This window comes from Dipodomys merriami, unplaced genomic scaffold, assembly GCF_024711535.1.
Source record: "Dipodomys merriami isolate MVZ:Mamm:240054 unplaced genomic scaffold, mDipMer1.0.p SCAF_4, whole genome shotgun sequence".
In the NCBI taxonomy this organism is placed as follows: Eukaryota; Metazoa; Chordata; class Mammalia; order Rodentia; family Heteromyidae; genus Dipodomys; species Dipodomys merriami.
In genome coordinates, this window is record NW_027205603.1 from 2,863,590 (window position 1) to 2,882,164 (window position 18,575).

At 36.0% G+C, this 18,575-nt stretch overlaps 1 protein-coding gene across 18 annotated transcripts in view; it reads left to right on the forward strand.

Moving 5' to 3' along the window:
• Celf2 (CUGBP Elav-like family member 2) overlaps window positions 1-18,575 on the forward strand; it is a 778,786-nt gene that overhangs the window by 485,035 nt on the left and 275,176 nt on the right. The window lies entirely within an intron of this gene.

Here is an 18,575-nt window from a genome sequence, read left to right on the forward strand (position 1 = left end):
TTGGTTGAAGTATATACTGTTGCCTTCTTCGGGAATGCACAATTGAGATCCTAAGACAAGGTATCATTTTCATACTCCAGACCCCACATACAGTTGAACTTTAAAAACTTTTGTTCCTTTGGATATACAATGTATCATGGTAAGAGAGGAGCATACTTGCTAATTTTGTTCTTCAAGTTGCAAGATAAGATCCCATTTCTAAACTTGGAAAAAATTATATTAAGTGAAGTAAGCCAGGCCCAAAGAAACATAGGTCCCATGGTTTCCCTTATTTGTAATATCTAGTATATGTATGAGTCAAGCGGAAAAGGTCAGATAATGTGATGTCAGGAAAATGAACCCTTAGATGTGTATTTTAATGTTTTTTTCTTTCATGCATGTGTTTCTAACGCATTCATAAGATTATCTCTTTGTTGCTTTGTGTATCCCTCCCCCACAGTATAACCCCTGCTTTCACTATATTTGATGTCAGTATAACTTGTGCAGGAGATGGGGAAAAACCAGTTGTTTAAGGATACAGGTGGACCTGTTGCAACAATGAGAAGTACAAGTTGTCATGTCCAAAACTAGCTTTACAACGTCGGTGGGGAGGGGGGGAAAGGGGGGGGAAGGAGAAGGATTGGGATTGGGGGAGGGGGGAGGCTGGGAAGGGATGTGAAGGGTAAACAAAGGAGGAGGCTGCAATACTTGGTAAGAAATGTACGCATTATCCTGCCCACGTAATTGTAACTCCTCTGTACAGTATGTTCACAAATAAAATAAAATTAAATTTAAAATTAAAAAAAACAAACATGTGAATAAATCCAGAAATACCAAAAAAAAAAAAAAAGATCCCATTTCTAATTTCAGTGAGAACCTAATCATTTGGATTAACAAAATCTAACATGTAGAATCTAGAAGACTATTTACTGAAGGTAAAAAAAAAATGTTCCTTGGTTTTAGAAAATGAACAGGAGGGAAAAGTTACGATGACATTATTATTTTGTCTTTATAGCATTGAGTTTTAAAGCTATATGGTGTTTTATTGTTGTAATTCATTTTCCAGGTGAGTGGACCTAAAAGTCTTAGACAAACAAAAGGAAAATTATTGTGATAGCTTTAATCCAAAGTGGGAGCAGTGAAACTATGTGACTAAGGTTGTTTAGAAAATCACCAAACCATTCCCAATTCTTTCCTGCCCTCCTCTGACAGGTGAGACAAACATGTCCTCAAACAAGGAAATGTTTATTGGATCATAATTAAATTATGGCCAATTAAAAATCCTTTAGGCATGGTACGTGTGTGACACACACATACACACACATACATTCAATCTGTGTATGTTGTGCTGCTTTTTAAAACATAAACTGCAAACTCCAGTGTATGTTGGGTTTTAGACAGACCACTTCATAGTCTAATATGAAGCTTACAGTTCTAATGAAATATTTTTACCGTTCATAGAGCCAAAATAAATGACTTTACAGTTTGAATAAAAAGTCATCTATATTTTTCTAAATGCAAATGTGTTGTTTAACTTTGTAGAACAAGGTCTTAACAATAACAATTCTGAGAGACAGGAATTCTTTATAATCTGCCCAATCATATAGATGAGGGCAACTCTATTCATCATATAAGTTTCCTCTCTGAATTACAAATAAGTTTCTTTTTTATTCAGGGCACTTTTTTAAGGTTATATGTTTATTATGAGTTTATTATGGGTTTTTAAGAGCCATATCAGCAAAAATTACTTTAAGAAATGTAATTAACCTAGAACCAAAGTAAATTAGTTTTTGAAGTTATCTAACTCTCAGAGTTTTTCTTGTGTGCCCCTATAGTAGCAAATAGATTCCACAGTGGTCTTACAAATATAGTGCAAGTCAGAAAATACATTGCAGTTATACAGTTTGTTCCATAGATTGAATAGTTAAAATTAAGTTGGACAGCTGAAGAGTTTAAGCTTTATGAATCACAACTGACCTATTATTTGGCTAAACTATCAGTGGTTTTGTTGTCATTTTCTGTTCTGAAGTTCTTTTTTTTATTATTCTAAAATGCTTGCCAATGAACACAGTATCTTAAGTATCATTCTTAACACAGGTATTGAAGTCTCTTAGGCTAAAGGATTGCTGTTTATTCTAGATGGCACCAAATTTTATAAAATGGAACTATAATTTTTAAAGTGTTAATGCTTGGTTATCCAGAGCTTTTTTTTTATTGGAAAACATTCACTTTTTTCATCATATATATATATATTTTTTATTGTGAAAATACTGTACAGAGGGGTTACAATTACATGGGTAAGGTAATGAGTACATTTTTATCAAGCATTGTTGGCTCCTCTTTTGTTTCCCCTTCCCATCCCTTCCCATCTATCCCCACCTCCCCCCAGAGCTTTAATCTGTGCTGTTTACTGACTGTCTATCTGTTCAGGGAGCCACAAGTTTAAAAGGAAAGGAGGGTCCACACTTTTGTTTTAGGTTATGTTGGGTTAGTAAAGGATTTTATTGTTGGAATACAGTATTAAACTGTTACAGCTCCTGAAAGACCCTTCGTTCTTTACCCTGCAGATCAGATAAGTGTTAAATATTGCCTCATTACTTTGCTTCGAAACTATTTCATGTATCCTTCCTAAGAATACAGGCTATTGTCTCTTGATGAAAATATACATGTTAGGTTAATACTTTTGTGATTATGGACACCAGATTGTAGAACCCACTTCACTTGTGATAGCAGAAAATTAAGAATAATTATTACTGCAATTCTTTCTTACTTGAAAGAGCTGCAGTAGTAAGTGTCCTTCTCCATTAAGTCAGGTGGCATTTGGTAGTAGTTTTGCAAGTAAGGAAGTCTAGATTTTTGTCTTACTGATACTTTTGCTCCCAGATCTTTCCTTAGAGCTGTTTTATTTATGCTGGATAAAGCAGAACATGTAGGCACAGATGGGTGAAAATGAGAGGATGGACTATCAGACATCTAATTGGCATTCCAGAAATTGCCTCCAATTCTTCATGCTCTTAGTACTCAAAATATGTGTTGTCTCTCCTGGGATACTCCAGTTTACACCTATTGTCCTGTCATTATTATTAATAGTGAACTTTTTTTTTTTTGCCTTAGAGTGTGTACTGGATTGTATGGTAACTACATGATTTCCCTCTTCTCGTGTGTGACCTGTATCACTAGCTTTCTTAAATATAAATGGTGTGCCAGTTTCACAGTGTGTACTCAAAACCATTCCACAAAAATGTCTTCTCATGCATGTATTTATTTACTTATTTATTTTACTAGCATGTGAGTAGAATAATTTCAATATATTTCCGTTGTTACTAGTATTTGTACACATTATCCATGCTTTTAAGTATTCAAGAAAGTCTAGTTTTCTTCAATCCACATATCCAAATCATTAGAAAGAAGAAAGCTGTTAAAAATTTAAAACTTAATGTTATATATTGGCACCTGGCTGGGTACTTCGGTGTGGATTATTTCATTAGCTTATGTTTTTCTCTAATCTAGATCCCTTGTGCTAGAAATTTTGTGTATAGCTCTCTGAATGCCCTGCCCTCAGCATCTGGGTTCGCTGTTGAGGACCCTGAGATGAGACCTGCTGAGCAACCTTTCCGTGTTCAATTCAGTTACATTCATGAAATAACTTTTCCTCATTCTGAAAAGCTCAGATACTTCTGATGACTTTCAACTCAAGCGTGACCATAGTCAGAAAATGATCTGATGGTGTTGCCTTTGTTTGTTCTCACACTGACCTTTCTGAAACAGTAATAGAAGAGCTCAGCCACAACAAAATGACCCCAGAGCTTCCCAGGTATATGTTTGAATTTTAATCTCTGGGATACTTTTTCACGCTATAATGCTAAATGCCCTTTCTCATGCAGTGTTAAATTTTGGAGATTTTGTGAAATATAGGTGTTTAAAATAATAAATTTCCTGATTTTTTTGCATTTATACCCAGCTGTTTGTTATTCAGTTCAACCATCATCATCTAAGCCTCAATGGACCATGTAATATGCAGCTGTATTTAGATGTAATGCTTCCTCTTCCTAAATGTTTCTGTTAGAAACTTAGAGAAACAGGCTAAAGACTGCCTGCATTAATTTACCCTCTGGAGCTACACAAATTCTGGTTGGCAATTTTATTTCATGACCAACAAGCAAAGTTAATGTTTGTGATCTCCATCCCTGGTAGTAATGTTGACACTGTGTATATCAAGTCTATCTGCATTGATAGGAAAGGTACTTGTACAACTAATTCAAACCGCAGGAAGCTGTCTGATCTGCATGCATAAATATTCTGGAAGCAGTCTTGTTCTTAAGAAACATCAGCAAGGATTTAAGTCAAACCTTGCCTAGATTAAAATAGGTCTATAAACTAGTCCCTTGAACAGAGAATTTCTTAGGAAAAATAATTTAGGATCATTTCTCTTTAGCCTATAGTCAAACCTTGTTTCTAATTTGCGTTTATTATTCAAATCTGTGTTTCCTTTTGTATTTGTATGATGTATCTTTGTTAAGAGGCTACAGCTTCTACTAAATTTAATTACTTCCCTTTGAGGCTTTAAATTGAGGGCAGCTTCTATTAATTGTTAATTACTTTCCTCTGCCATTTACACAGTAAAGGTACAGTTACTAATTACGGGTATGTTCTGTACAGTGACAAGTGGTTCCGACAGTCTCAATATTTACCTTTCTTTGGGGACCAAGTTTTATTTCTCTAATCTTATCTTTTATTAAACATAAAAGCAGACATTCCATTGATATATTGGCCATTCTTAAGATCCAGTATTTTTGTTAAGTCCTAGACAAGTAAATGGGAATTATATTTGGCTCTGTGTTGCCATCTGGTGGTGTCTTAATCTCTTTTGGCCTTCTCAGACTAATCTCAGATGAGTGGGTGGTGTTCTATTGCTGATTTACCCTATGGTCTCTATGGGTATTTGAGATAGTTTTGTTCCTCTCTAGTGGCTGAGTGGGTTAGAAAGCCTCATATGGTCTGGGTGAGTTTTCAATATCATAAGAGTATTACATATTTTTTGACTGTCTCCTTAAAATTCTCTTGACCTTTGTATGATTATTCCCCCTTTTCTGATTCTTTCTCATTTTCCCCATGCCTATTCTTCCTGTCTCCTGACTGTGGTATTTTTCTTTACTCTGATTCTTACTTTGTCTTTCTCAACTTTCCTTTTTAGAGAGCCTACATCCTCAACTACAATATTTAGGTTGAAGGTGGTAAAATGCTATTTCTCAGCATTTGACCTTTTAATCTGGATATTTTCTTGTGTGCTGTTTTTCAGCCTAAGTAGCTGAGCATAGTGTCAAAAATGGTAGGCAGTGGATTCTGTCTGTTCGTTGACACATTATGAATGTTTTGGGACTCCATTTTGGCTGTTGTTAAGAACATACTGAACCCCACTAAGGAATCTTTCCTTAAAAAAAGGGGGGATAATAAGATAAAAAGATGAAGGTATCTCTTGTCCTACCTTGGGCTAATTTCTCACATTTCACTCACTTTAAAAAGGCTTACTATGATACTAGGCTTTTATGTTGAATGTGCTTCTGTTTCATGGTCCTAAACTTTATTATTTTTTAAAAATTATATGGAAGAGAGCAGTAAAATATTGGGCTATAGTTTGAATTGATAAACAGTGGCAACTCAAAAACTTGAGATTTCCTTACTATTGAGAAGCTTAGATTCATAGCAAAAACACAAAGATTTCAGTTTGTAATATTTTTTTTTAATTTTGAGAAACAGTTCTGTAGTCTTTAGAACTCCAGGTTGGTAGCCATGTTGAATGGTAAAGTTACCTTCTCTGCAATAATGCTAGCAGAAGAGCCAGATCTTATGTGGGAAATGTTGTATCCCTGGTCCTGGGGAGGAGCAAGCCACAACACGAGTGAGCATCGGTCTGTATTTCAGGGGTGGATGTTTCAGTCTCTCTTAAGAGACTCACTGGCACCTGAGTTCTCTTTGAGAAGTCCTCTTGAAAGCCTCCAGACCGTATTCTTAAGAGAAAAACATTTCTGGAAAAGAACACATGTAAGGTAATTTGGCCTGTATAACATTGCCAGGTTGTACTGATGTGGTGTGTAAAATTGAATGGTATTTCAAACTGTAATGCTTGTTAAATTATTTATACTGTATGGCTATTGACTTACACAAGGTGTGAAGATAATTCTATTAGCAAGTGATTACTCAACCACAAAAATTGCATCTGAAGAATAGTAGGTATGGTACTGGAATGGTAGGAATTCAAGTAGGGGTTTCTGTTACTGGTCAAATATTTTGTAGTTTGTAAATATAAAAAGGGATATAATTCTGAGTGAAATATAAAATAATTCCAGCACTGATTTTGTGTGTATTACACATATAAGTTTATAAATTACAAAAGATGGGATAAGACACTCTTAAGTTTCTCCTACTATGATTTTGAATTGTACTATAATAACTTTGGTAAAAATAGACAATCTAAAATTATTGAAATACTTAAAGTCCTTGGGCTTGAGATTATTTTAAATTACACTAGTTGGGTTTATTTTTTAAAAAACATTTCTAGGGCTGGGAAGGTGGCTGAGTGGTAGAGTACTTGCCTTGTATGCATGAGGCCCTGGATTCAATTCCTCAGCACCACATAAGCAAAAAAAGAAAAAAAGCCGGAAGTGGCACTGTGGCTCAAGTGGTAGAGCGCTAGCCTTGAGCTGAAGAGCTGAGGGACAGCGCCCAGGCCCAGAGTTCAGGCCCCATGACCAGACCCCCAAAAACAAAACAAACAAACCAAAAAACATTTCTAGCAGCAACAACATTCACTAGGTTTTGGAGTTAAAAATGTTAAATGGAGAAGGAGTAGGAACCTCTGGAAGAAGTCAACTGTCTTGTCTTTTCATTTTATCACTCATCCAAAGTGAGATGTGTCTGTGTGTCTCTAATGTCCTGGACATCTGTGCACATGAAATCATCCACACTGTTCTCTCATGACATGGATTGTAATAGCAACAGCATCATGTCTATGCATTCCCTTCTCTTACTTCTGGAGGAAAACAGTAGAAACTAAGGCAAAGCAAGCCCCTGGCCCTCTGTAAGATATAGAGAAATTGAGAGTGTAGCAAATGAAAATGGAAGGTAAATAGAAAAATCATATTGTTGATGTTAGAAGGGAACTAGGTAATTGTTCACAGAGCACCTCCCATGTGCTAGAATTTAGGATATAGACACGAAAGATAGGTCTTCAAAACCAATACTATTGCTTCTTGAAACACCTACACCTCAACCCGTTATGTGAATTCAGGCTGAGGGCAGAGAACATTATAATTATGGTGCATAGTGAAAGTGCTGTGGCACTTCAGCTCCATGCTTGGTGCTTAAGCTGTGAGCTGAGCTACTTAACCCAAGAGATGTTACATGTTACATTTTTTCTTTTTAATAAGCTACATAAGCTTCTAAATTCACATTAGTGAAGAAGTAAAAACATTAAAGCCTTAGTTTATTTCTAAAGTTGTTTGATTTTTAAAAGCATCAATGAATTGAAAAGAAATTAAAAATATCAATAGAAATGTTAAATATGCAGCATAACTTTGGTCATTGAAGTAGAAATTTAAGGATAACCTGTAAGGCAAGTTTCATTAAAAAATAAGGAATCATTACCTATTTATTTTGTACTTTTTGTCAGTACCACTAGAAGATATTATGGGTTCAAGCAATTCAAATATTTAGAAGAGGAAGTCAAATAATTCTCATGGCGGTGGGAAGGGTGGCCATTTATGTATCTTAAGAGTCTTTACTGTATTCTGTGTGTGGATGTAGCCAATAATATAAAGATAATTCAAAATAAACATTGAAAGATATAGACACAGTGGTGTTAGAGAATGAGCAAAATAGATTTATTGTTTTATAAACATTTTCTTATGTTATTTTCTTATGTTCTTATGTTATTGCTTGCTAGAATGCCGTAACATTTTCACATTTCAAAAATTGCATCAAGTTTATAGAAATTTAAAGGTACAGCTTACATGGAATTTTAACTATGAAACACTAGAACTCTGAACCAGCAGGAAAAACCTATTGTGCTGTTATTTGTATGCAGCAACTTATTCTGTTGCAGTTGTTTGTTTAGTCTGATTGGTTGTTCTCTCTTCCCTGTGTAATAATGACTTGACTTGTTACTCTTCGATTCAACAAATATTTTTGATGCTTCCCTATGTGCAAGTTTTCATTCTGTATTTACTTCTCTTCTGTTAGTAAGTTTTCTTGTAACCATTTCAGCCTTCTAGTGTTTAGATTTTTCCTTTGTCCAGTTCTCTATATAAGCTTGTTCAGTTCAGTCTTTCTGATGGGTTATCTTTTAGTTGTGTTCTTTAGCCTCCTGCCATTAATACTATCTTTGTCTGTTCAAACTGCTGTAACATAATATGTGTGTGTGTGTGTGTGTGTGTGTGTGTGTGTGTGTCTGTGTGTGTGTGTGTGTCTGTGTGTGTGTGTGTGTCTGTGTGTCATGGGGCCTGAACTCTGGGTCTGGGTGCTGTCCCTCAGCTCTTCAGCTCAAGGCTAGTGCTCTACCACTTGAGCCACAGTAACACTTCTGGTTTTCTAGTGGTTTATTGGAGATAAGAGTCTCACAGAGTTTCCTTCCCAGGCTGGCTTTGAACTGTGATCCTCAGATCTCAGCCTCCTGTATAGCTAGGATAACAGGCGTGAGCCACCGGTGCCTGGCTTAAACTCACTATTTTTTTTTGGGGGGGGGGGTCCTGTCGTGGGGCCTGAACTCTGGGCCTGGGCACTGTTCCTCAGCTCTTCAGCTCAAGGCTAGTGCTCTACCACTTGAGCTACAGCACCACTTCCCGCTTTTTTTTTTTGCTTATGTGGTGCTGAGGAATCGAACTCAGGGCCTCATGTATGCAAGGCAAGCGCTCTAACAGTGAGCTACCTTCCCAGCCCATGACTAGAATTTTTGTAATAATATGGAGTGAAAAAAAAGCTAGAGGCTTAGCCCTGTGTTGACAAATCAGATTGCCAAGAAGGTAGTTTACTGTTTTGGTAGAAATTTTATACTTATACTGTTTCCTTTTAGATTTCCATTTTTCCACAGTAGAACTGCGTAAATGAAGGCTTTTAAATCCTGGCAGCATTGTGTTATATGGTATATGACTTTAAACAGTGCTCAGAGTTTAGCATTTGGGGGAGGAATCGATAGGTATGTTGGCAAACCCCATGTACAGGGGTCCTGAGAGCACCTTTTGACTTTGAAGACATTCACTGATGTTTCTTCTAACAAGGGAGATTTCACCTTATCATTTTTCTCTGAAAAGTTGGTCATTTTTTCTTTTTAATCAAGATATACTTCAAATGCTGTTAACAGTCACCCTTCTAAAGTGTACAAGTGTTCTGCCTACTGTACATCCCTATGCTTTTATTTTCTGGAGACTGCTATGTAACTCAGGCTGGTATTGAACTTGGTATATAGCCCAAGTCAATTTTGATCTCATGATCCTCTTACCTTGCTCAGGGTCTGGGTGCTGCTGTCCCTGAGCTTTTTCTCTCAAGGCTAGCACTCTACCCCTTGAGCTACAGCACTAGTTTCAGCTATAAAAGAAATACTTTTAATTTACTGCTTAGGAATAGAATTGGTGGGTAAGCAAGTAAAAATTGAACACAGTGTCATAAGCATGACTAATGATAGAGTTCATGTCTTCTAAATCATACCATTTTTTTCTACCACACTATTTCAGGAAAGTTGGGTTTAAAGAAAAAAACCCAAACACCTGTTCCAGTCTTAATTTTGGTTTTATATAAAAATAGAGCAGTTTCTAACTTCAGTCTTTTCTCTGAACACCAGACAAGCCAATTGCTTATTGACTATCTTTACTTGCATATGTATTGGGCAATTCAAACCTCATCCCAAACTAAACTTATCCTCCGTGCCTTGTCTTTCCCTGGCAGCCAGCTGTTCAAGATTATGATTCTGTTTATGCTTCTTCTCTTTCTCTCATTCTCCACATCATAATCCATCAACCTCAATTGTTGATTTAGGTTTGAAATGTAGACATCTCTATCCTGACCATTTCTTTCCCATTGCTCCGACCAAACCATAAATACCTCTCACTTGGTTATCTTAAATTCTTACTTGGATTTCAGATTATGCCAGTTCCCTGCTCAGATCTCCCCAGTGGGTTCTTTTCAACTCTGAGAAGAAATTTAATGTCGTTAAAATATCATAGAGCCCCTGACCACTCCACTATGCAGTTTCTACATATTCTGCTTATTCCACTTTGCACTTCTTTGCTGTGTTGCAATGATGCCAGCATCTCTCTTCTCAGGCTTTCTATACATGCTCCTTTACTGGCCCTGAATCTCACTTTCCCAGTTGTTGGCTCTGGTTTACATATTCATTTCATTCAAGGTAAAACCTACCAGAATACTGTCCTGACCAGCACCTCAAAAATGTCACTTTTGTCCTCTTCTATTGCATGGCATTTTTGACTATTTGTTAGTAGGCTGTATGCTCACTTGTTTATTTCTGTTTTGTCTACTTTGTTGTAATCACCAAGAAAGCAGAGGCTTTGTTTCTTTACTGCTGTATTTACATATTCTTCAATATTTCTTGACTCATAATAGATAATCAGTAAGTTATTGTTAAGTGAACAGGTGCTTTCTCTCTTCTTCCTGGTATCACATGGAACATTTTGCTATCTACCTAAATTGAGTGAGCTTCTAAGCTTTCATAAATCTTGCAAAAGCTATCTATATACTTTTCATAGATTTTTGTCTTCATTTATAAATTTGCAGCAACATAGGCAAGTGCTTTTGAGACCTCATTTGAGAAATGTTTCCTCTTAAGTACCAAAGATTATGATGATAATGTTGTCATTTTTATAACACAGTCTGGTTTTAATATATTATAACAGTATGGACCCTATTAACCAAGTACAGGATAATAGCCTTTTATTATAATACCCTAGGATATAATATTGCACTGTAATAGTATTTTATTACTGTAGTTCTACGAATAAGGATCTCACTTATCCACATATAGAGCTCTCATAGTTTTATGATAAATATCCGGGGAAAAAATTTGTTATTGAGACTCTTGTCTGAAATATGTCACAGTACACAAAAGGATATCAACAAAATATGTTTATGTATTTAAATTGCACTTGGTAGTTTAGTTCATTTACCTTAGTGTTTGCATTGCTACCTAAAATACCACATTATTTATATGTCATCTAGCCTTTATTTTGTTTCATTTCATGCAGTTGGCTAAATAAGTAAGGCTGTCATTAATGTTTTAGTACATGAACTAACTCCAGAGAATGCAAAACAGTGGCTAAGAAGTTGGGTTCTGTGGTCTAGTTAACTGAGTTTTAACTTTATATTTTAATACAGTGTGAAACAATGAGACACTTTAATCTTCAGTTTACTTACCTGTAAAACGAAATTGAATAATTATCTCTCAAAGTGTGGGAGTTAAATGAGATGATGAACTAATGAATGCTAACTGAAGTTCTTTAACTGAGCACTATGTTAGCAAAAGATAAGCTTTGTCAAAGTGGTGGTAAAAAGATTTTCAAATAAAGAGTAATAAAAAGTCTGTAAGCAGAATAGGATGAAAGTGTATTATGTGTCCATCCCTCATCCCCAACTGTGTGCCGATTTGTCTAAAGAACTGTGGGTACATCTAAACGCAAACATAATATAGCTTGACACTCCCTTAATAGTCTGTATTCTAATGATTATTTTCTAACATTTTTGCATAATCCTTATATCTGTATGGCCTTTTTAAAGAACAGAAATAGATCTTTCTCTAGCATTTAATCTGGCCAGGATCCTTGGACTGCGTTCATTTAGGAGATCATATTCTTTCTGTCTTAAGCCTTTGGGAATGGGGGTGGAGGGTGAGAGAAAGGGAAGATAATCCTACGTGCTCTGGATTTGTTATTATGAGGAACAACTAGATCATAAACAGTTTGAACATTGAGTGAGACTTACTGACTTTGAGCCGTCTTTAGTTTTCAGTTCTGTTTGATTTGCTGTTATATCCTGTGTTCAAGGCTTTCTGACTAAGCTGTAGGTCAGTGGTTCTGAAATCACTGTTGGGCTTTTTAAAAACACTAAGTTGTGGGCCCATCCCCAGGCTTTGTGATTCAGCGGGTCCTGGTGGGATTGAGAGTTTGCATTTCTAACAAGTTCCCAGGAGGAATTTGATGCTGCTGGTCAGGAAATCACACTCTGCCAACTACTGCTGTATGTAATTTGGATTTCCCCAGAGCTCTTTGCCCCCAGTTGGGCACAGAGTACATTCTCAATAAATACTAGTTGGTTCACTGCATCTAATGACACCAAAATGAAATATAAAGGGAAGATAAAAGTATATTAAGGTTCTCATTAGCTGCACTGCCTGATTCTCATTAAGACTGTCCTGATTTCTTTTATGACTTGGGCATGAGGGCTCAGTGCTAATTTTCATGGCTTTTATGGTCCCTGAAGTACTATTGTTTTCATCTACTTCAAGGTTCTCCCCATATCCTTTCCTTTCTTGACTCATTTTAGACAGAATGCTAGTAATAGCCAACAGAACCCTCTGGACTAATATGTGAAGGAGAATTCCTGTGCTTTCCTAACATTTTTTATAAACCCCTAACCATTAATATCATTTCACTGTCTCCACCCAGTTTGCACGAAGCTAAACCCTTGGCTTGTTGCTTCATTTCCTAAATTTTAAATTTGATTATAACTGCCTGTGCTAAGCTAACATTTGATTGAGTCACTAGGGAGGAGAAAACGTAGAGGGAAGAGAGAAAAAACAAATTGGACTTGTAGAGGAAGAACAGTTTGGACTTATTACATTGCCAAATCTATTGTTTGTTTCCCTCACATTTTCTGAATGTGAGCACTTGGATATTTCTTCACCAGAAAAGAATTTTTTTGGAGGGGCAAGGGGTGGTGTTTTGCATCTTTAAAAAATTTCCTATTTAAGCATTTTAGAAGAAAGTGGTATTTGCCTTTATCAAAACACAAAAGAGCCTTTTTTTCCCACTTCAATTTCCTCTGACCCATTACTACACCATAGATGTAAAGTCCTATACAAAGATATTAAAGTCCTTTAATTATCTGGATGATAATTTTTGAATATAATTTTACTCTACTTATAGCCAACACTTGAGTTCAGCTTTTAGATTATTGTTTTCCAAAGGAGATTCAATGGAACCTTTAGGAGGATGTTATGTAAATGTAGAAGACTCCGACAAAATGAAGAAAGCTTAGTGAGTATAGAAAGTTAAACAGGTGACTTTAATTGAGGGCTGTGAGACTCTTTATTAACATGGCTATTGTACATTGTGGACATTTTTCAGACCCTATATGACTGTGGAAGCCTCTTTTCAGGGACTTGCATTCCACCTAATAGACTTTGTACTGTGTCAGAGTCCTTATAGTCATCATCATCATTCATTCCCAAAGAAACCTCAGGGTAATAAGTGCTTTTTGTGCAGATATGATAGACACAATATGGTTTCTTTTTTATGGTTTCTTTTAGAAGCAGAAAAAATTCTTTTGGAAGAATTCAGGTGGTAAAGAGATTCTGTTTGTTTAGATTTTCTTCACCATTAAGAATTTAAATGCCTTTCTTGAATGCTGATTTGAAGCTGTTTTCCTGGAATTTAGGCGTTTTCATTATATATTGCTGATATTTGGATAGAATGTCATTGTCTCATTGACCTAGTGCATTGTGATTGACAAATGAACTTTCTTCTAGTGTAAAATATTGTTGCACAGCTTTGGGTTTTTCTTCTTCCATCTGTCAGCTTTTGAAATTAGGGAAAAATTCAACTAAATATCAATTTAAGACTCAATCATTCGTAATTTAAACAAGCCCATGAAGCCATCTATTCAGATGGAAGGATTGTTCTTTGCCAGTTTGTACTCTCTTCAGGTTTACTGTTCTCCAACACCCCTCCATTGTCATTCCCCAAGGCTGTATTCCAGTTAGCAATAGTCTGCCTATAATGTCGCTTTTCTTAGTCACTAGAAAATGTCAGGGAAGTATAGTCTGAACTGTAGAGGCTATTAATCTCTACAACACTGTCAAAGGAAGGAGTAGAGTTTTATAGCTGCAGGTTATTAACACTACTGACAATAGAAAAGTTGACATTTTTCTTTTCATTTGAGCTCTTGCCTCTTTCTAATTGGCATTAAAGACAATATGATGCATTTTTAGCTATTAAATATTGTATTTAAAGAAGTAATAAGATGTAATATGAAATCTGTATTTTATAGATTTCATTTCATGCATTTCTGACTGGAGGGTTTTCTCAGATAGTCTGAGGGTAGTTAATTGTAAATTATTCCATTGCTACCAATCTTTGTTTTCTATTTCATTACCACCTCCACCCACGACATAAGGAATGGACTATTGACATCTGGAATGAGTTAGATCTAGAATGAGTTAGATCACCCTCATTTGACAGCACTATTACGCTTGTTAAGATCCACTGAGCTGTGAAAACACATCCATAAAACATCTAAGGTAGAATTTTAAGAACACAGCCTCTATCCTCTCTTCTTCTTGAGGGGTAATCCAAACTTTCTAACTTGATATATTACAGAGCACTGTCATTTTCTGTTTCACTCAATCTGATACTTATTCACTGACTGTAATTATGAGTGTAGGTGTGTGAATTAGTTGGTATAAAAACTCCAAAGCGCACACACATGTAAATGTGTTGCATGAAAATGTTCTGAGTACAGAATACCTAATTTAAGTGAATGACAGGAAGCACAACATCATTGAAATTGCAGGAAAACAGAAATTAGGTATTTTACAGCCCTGTTTTTGTCTGTGTTGCCTTCATGTATTAGAAGCCAGAGGAGCTTCAAAATATGTACAGAATAGAGTGGGATCTTGGATGTAACCTCATACTGTGAAGAACTGGCAAGAAAGAAATCTCTTCCTATTGTGTGTGTGTGTGTGTGTGTGAGTGTGTGTGTGTTCTTATGTAACCTTGAACAGACTGTTCTATTAAACAGTCTTTACTTTTCCCTTGGTTAAAAAAATATCAAACTTATTTCAGCCTTCCAAATATTTTTGATAGCTGCACTAGTTCATGTGCCTTTTCCTTTTTTTTTTTTTTGAAACTGCGTCTCTGTGTGCTTTTTCCCCCTTTCACAATTTCTGTGTTGGGTTACAGATGGACGTCTGGACTGAGTCTCAGCAGCTTGACTTTTAGTAATATTTTAGTTATTTTCATGATTACAGTATGTTTAAGTGTGCTGGATTCTATCATCACTTCACTCCTACATTCTAATGTCAACAGGATTTTAGCAGCCAAGATTCCCTGTTTGTATCTAATAATTTAATGGTAAAAGTAGATGGGGAGAGGTTAAAGACATAGTCTGTGGAAATAATGTGAATCAGGACCTCTGATTTTCTCTGCTGTGAATCATTCTGTAAATTGCTTGCATTTGATGCTTGTCATTCTTTTTTTTCCTTTTTCTTCCAACTAGTTTGGTTACTGCTTCTCCTGTCCTTTCCTTTTCTGATCTCTTGATTGTTTTCTTTAAGACTCGATTTATCATTTTGATTCTGCATCTTTCCCTTTCTGTACAATTCCTGTGTACCCTTAGGCTCATTGAGTTTGAAATAGATCCATAGTAGTACTGCTATTCATCATGTCTTGCCTGCTTCTTTAGTTTGGTCATAGTTTTTGTTCTTAAATCAGTTGTGTATGTATTCCAGGATGTGGAGAGGCAAATGCTAAATGTAACAGTGTTTACTAAATGTATCTTCATAGTTAAGAGGAAAATAGATTATCAGGAGAATATTACCAATATGGAAGACTAATAATGTCCTCTTTGATCCTCATTGTGTGCTTTCTCAGGGGTATCATAAATACTGGCTGGTCACATATGCCACCTGTGGCCCATCAGGTGCTCCGAGGGCCTACAGAGGCAAGCAGTACTTGCGTAGCTTCATTAGGATTTGTGGTTCAGCTGGGCTGCTACAGCTTTCATGCTCCCTCTGGGTTTCTTGATAAACTGGCCTCCTGCTAAGGGCAGGGAACCGAATGGCAATGGGAGGAGTTAATGAGCCACAGAAAATGTGTCTTTCTGAGAACAGTACGTTGTTTGTGTCCCGAACTCTTTGTCCCTGAAGTTTTCAGAGAAATCCAGTATAACAGGCTTAAAAACATTTTGCTTGTGTTGATCTCTTTTGAATGGTAAAAGAAAATGGAACATTTAAAAATCATTAAATCACATTATTTGAACATTATGTTGGGCTTGGCTTTACGTACTTCTGGGACATACATGAGATGCTTGTCACTACTAAAATACAGAAATTGAGGTGAGTAGAAGATACTCATCTTATCAGAAGCTGGCCTTTTTTGAGCCTGGAGTATTGGTTCTAACTTACTTATGCTGAAACATGTCAACTCCTTCTGGAGATACTACTTTCCATTGCCTCACAGCTACATACCAACACTATCAACATTCTTCTTCCGTTACTTTTTTCCTGTCATATAGGATTGTTCACTTTGTCCAGTAAAGCCTATCTTCACCTGCTGTTACTGGTTCTTGCCTTTGTACCCTAATGTGAACCATTCTTATCCTAGGTCATTGTTGTGCCTTCTTTCTGTTTTCTGTCATTGCCAATCCTTTCCACTCAGTGTGGTAAGATTAGTTATCTTGAAGCCTTTCTGGTGGAGTCATGCTTTTCACTTGATTCTACCTATCTGGTCTATGAGTTCTTTAGACTACTTTTTCTCATCCATCACCCTTTCATAACTTTCACTGATCCATCAATGCCATCTCTAACTTGTATGCTTCCCTGCCTTTGTTCTGACACTTCGCTAAAGCTTCTGTTTATGAGGAAAGGAGAGGTGAACAAAATCTCAAATCTTGAGAAAAACCCACCTGTAAATCTAGTTCTTTTTTTAGCAGTCATATCAAGATGCTTACTAAACAATTGTATGATCTAGTGTTCCCTTCTTTAAGCAGAAGGATAATTTTTCATTGCGGAGGGGTGGAATATGAGAGTGTTAAGGCATCTGAGCTAAAACTCCAGTCTTGTTTCTAAGTTTTCTTAAAAAGATACCTTCATTGAATTTTCTCAAAAGAAAACTTACATTGGAGCCATAGAATGATATGGGTGCTATCTTGACAATATTTTTTCTATTATATTTCACATGATATTCTTCCTTTATATTTTGAATATTGCAAGCAATTGAAACATATGTAGTTCTCTTTCAGTCATCCGTATATGTATTATATATTAAAAAATGATTAGGTTGGCCCATATTTTTTTGGGTTTACTTCTCTAACTGATCTGTCTTAGATAAAACATAAAAACCTAACTACACAGTGTATGTTTCTGACATTCCATCTAATATTTCTCTAATCAGATATTGCATTTGATTTATTCATTTAGAGGATATTGAACATCTATTAAATGACAGGACAAGACAGTAGACTGTGTGTGATAGGATGTACAGCAGAGATAATTGCTTACTTTTATAGCGCTCATACTTGAGAGACAAATGTTAATCAAGTAATCCCACAGGTATATAATTCCAAGCTAGTTTCAAACATAGAAACAAAGGATTTGATGTAATTGGGGTTGGAGTTGGTTAAAGACTAAGGATGAAATGTTTAAGCTTCATATAAAAGAACTTCACATTATCCCAGTATATAGGATTTGCCATGTGACTTAATTATTTTAACTGCTTCTTAGACTTGAAGGTTTTTTTGTTCTTTGGAGAGAGGGGGGGGGGAGAGAGAGAGAGAGAGAGAGAGAGAGAGAGAGAGAGAGAGAGAGAGAGAGAGAGAAATAGTGTGTGGTTGGTCAGTGTTTTGTTTTGCTAAATTGGGTCTGTAGGCCCTTTAGGGAGAGGTCTGAGAAGACTTGACCAGTAGATACCATTATGATTTTCTAAAAAAGATATTGTAAAATTTTGCCCAGGTAATCTGATTTTTAGCTACTATGATTTTCGCTTGATCCAGACACCTAAGATCAAAGTTTTTTTTTCCTGTTATCAAACTCTAGGTTGTTTGGTCTCAGATGACCAAGAATAGAAATGTCAGTTTCAGGAGCAGAAAATGTCTGTATGTGTTTCTCTAGATGGTCATTGTAAGGATTTCCAGTGCTGTAATGTGGGTTCTCAGATGTTCTTTTGTCCTGTTCAGAAGCAGCCAGTGCCACATTTTTCCTAAGAGTGAAGTTCTGGATTTTTTAATATATGGTCTTTCTCAATACAAGTATGAAGTAATAGGTTCATTATTTCAAAGAATTTTACTTTATAGAACACTAATATAGTTAAGAAAGTTATATTCTCACAGGATAGAGGAATCTTAAAAAAAATAAACAATTCATCTAGGTCTTTAACTTCTCAACCATAAATACTGTAATACTGTGGCTTTTAAGTTTTTTTTCCAGCCACTTCCCTGACAAAATGTCACACAGTAGCCTTCTTTTGTTCTTTAAATCAACTGCTAATTAGTTCTTTTTCTCAAAAGGCAGACTCTTCTTTTGAAATGATGAAATGCCCTGATCGCTTTCTGTATTTTCTAGTGCACAGCCCTTTCCTCCCTATTGCCATTGATCCTTTCTT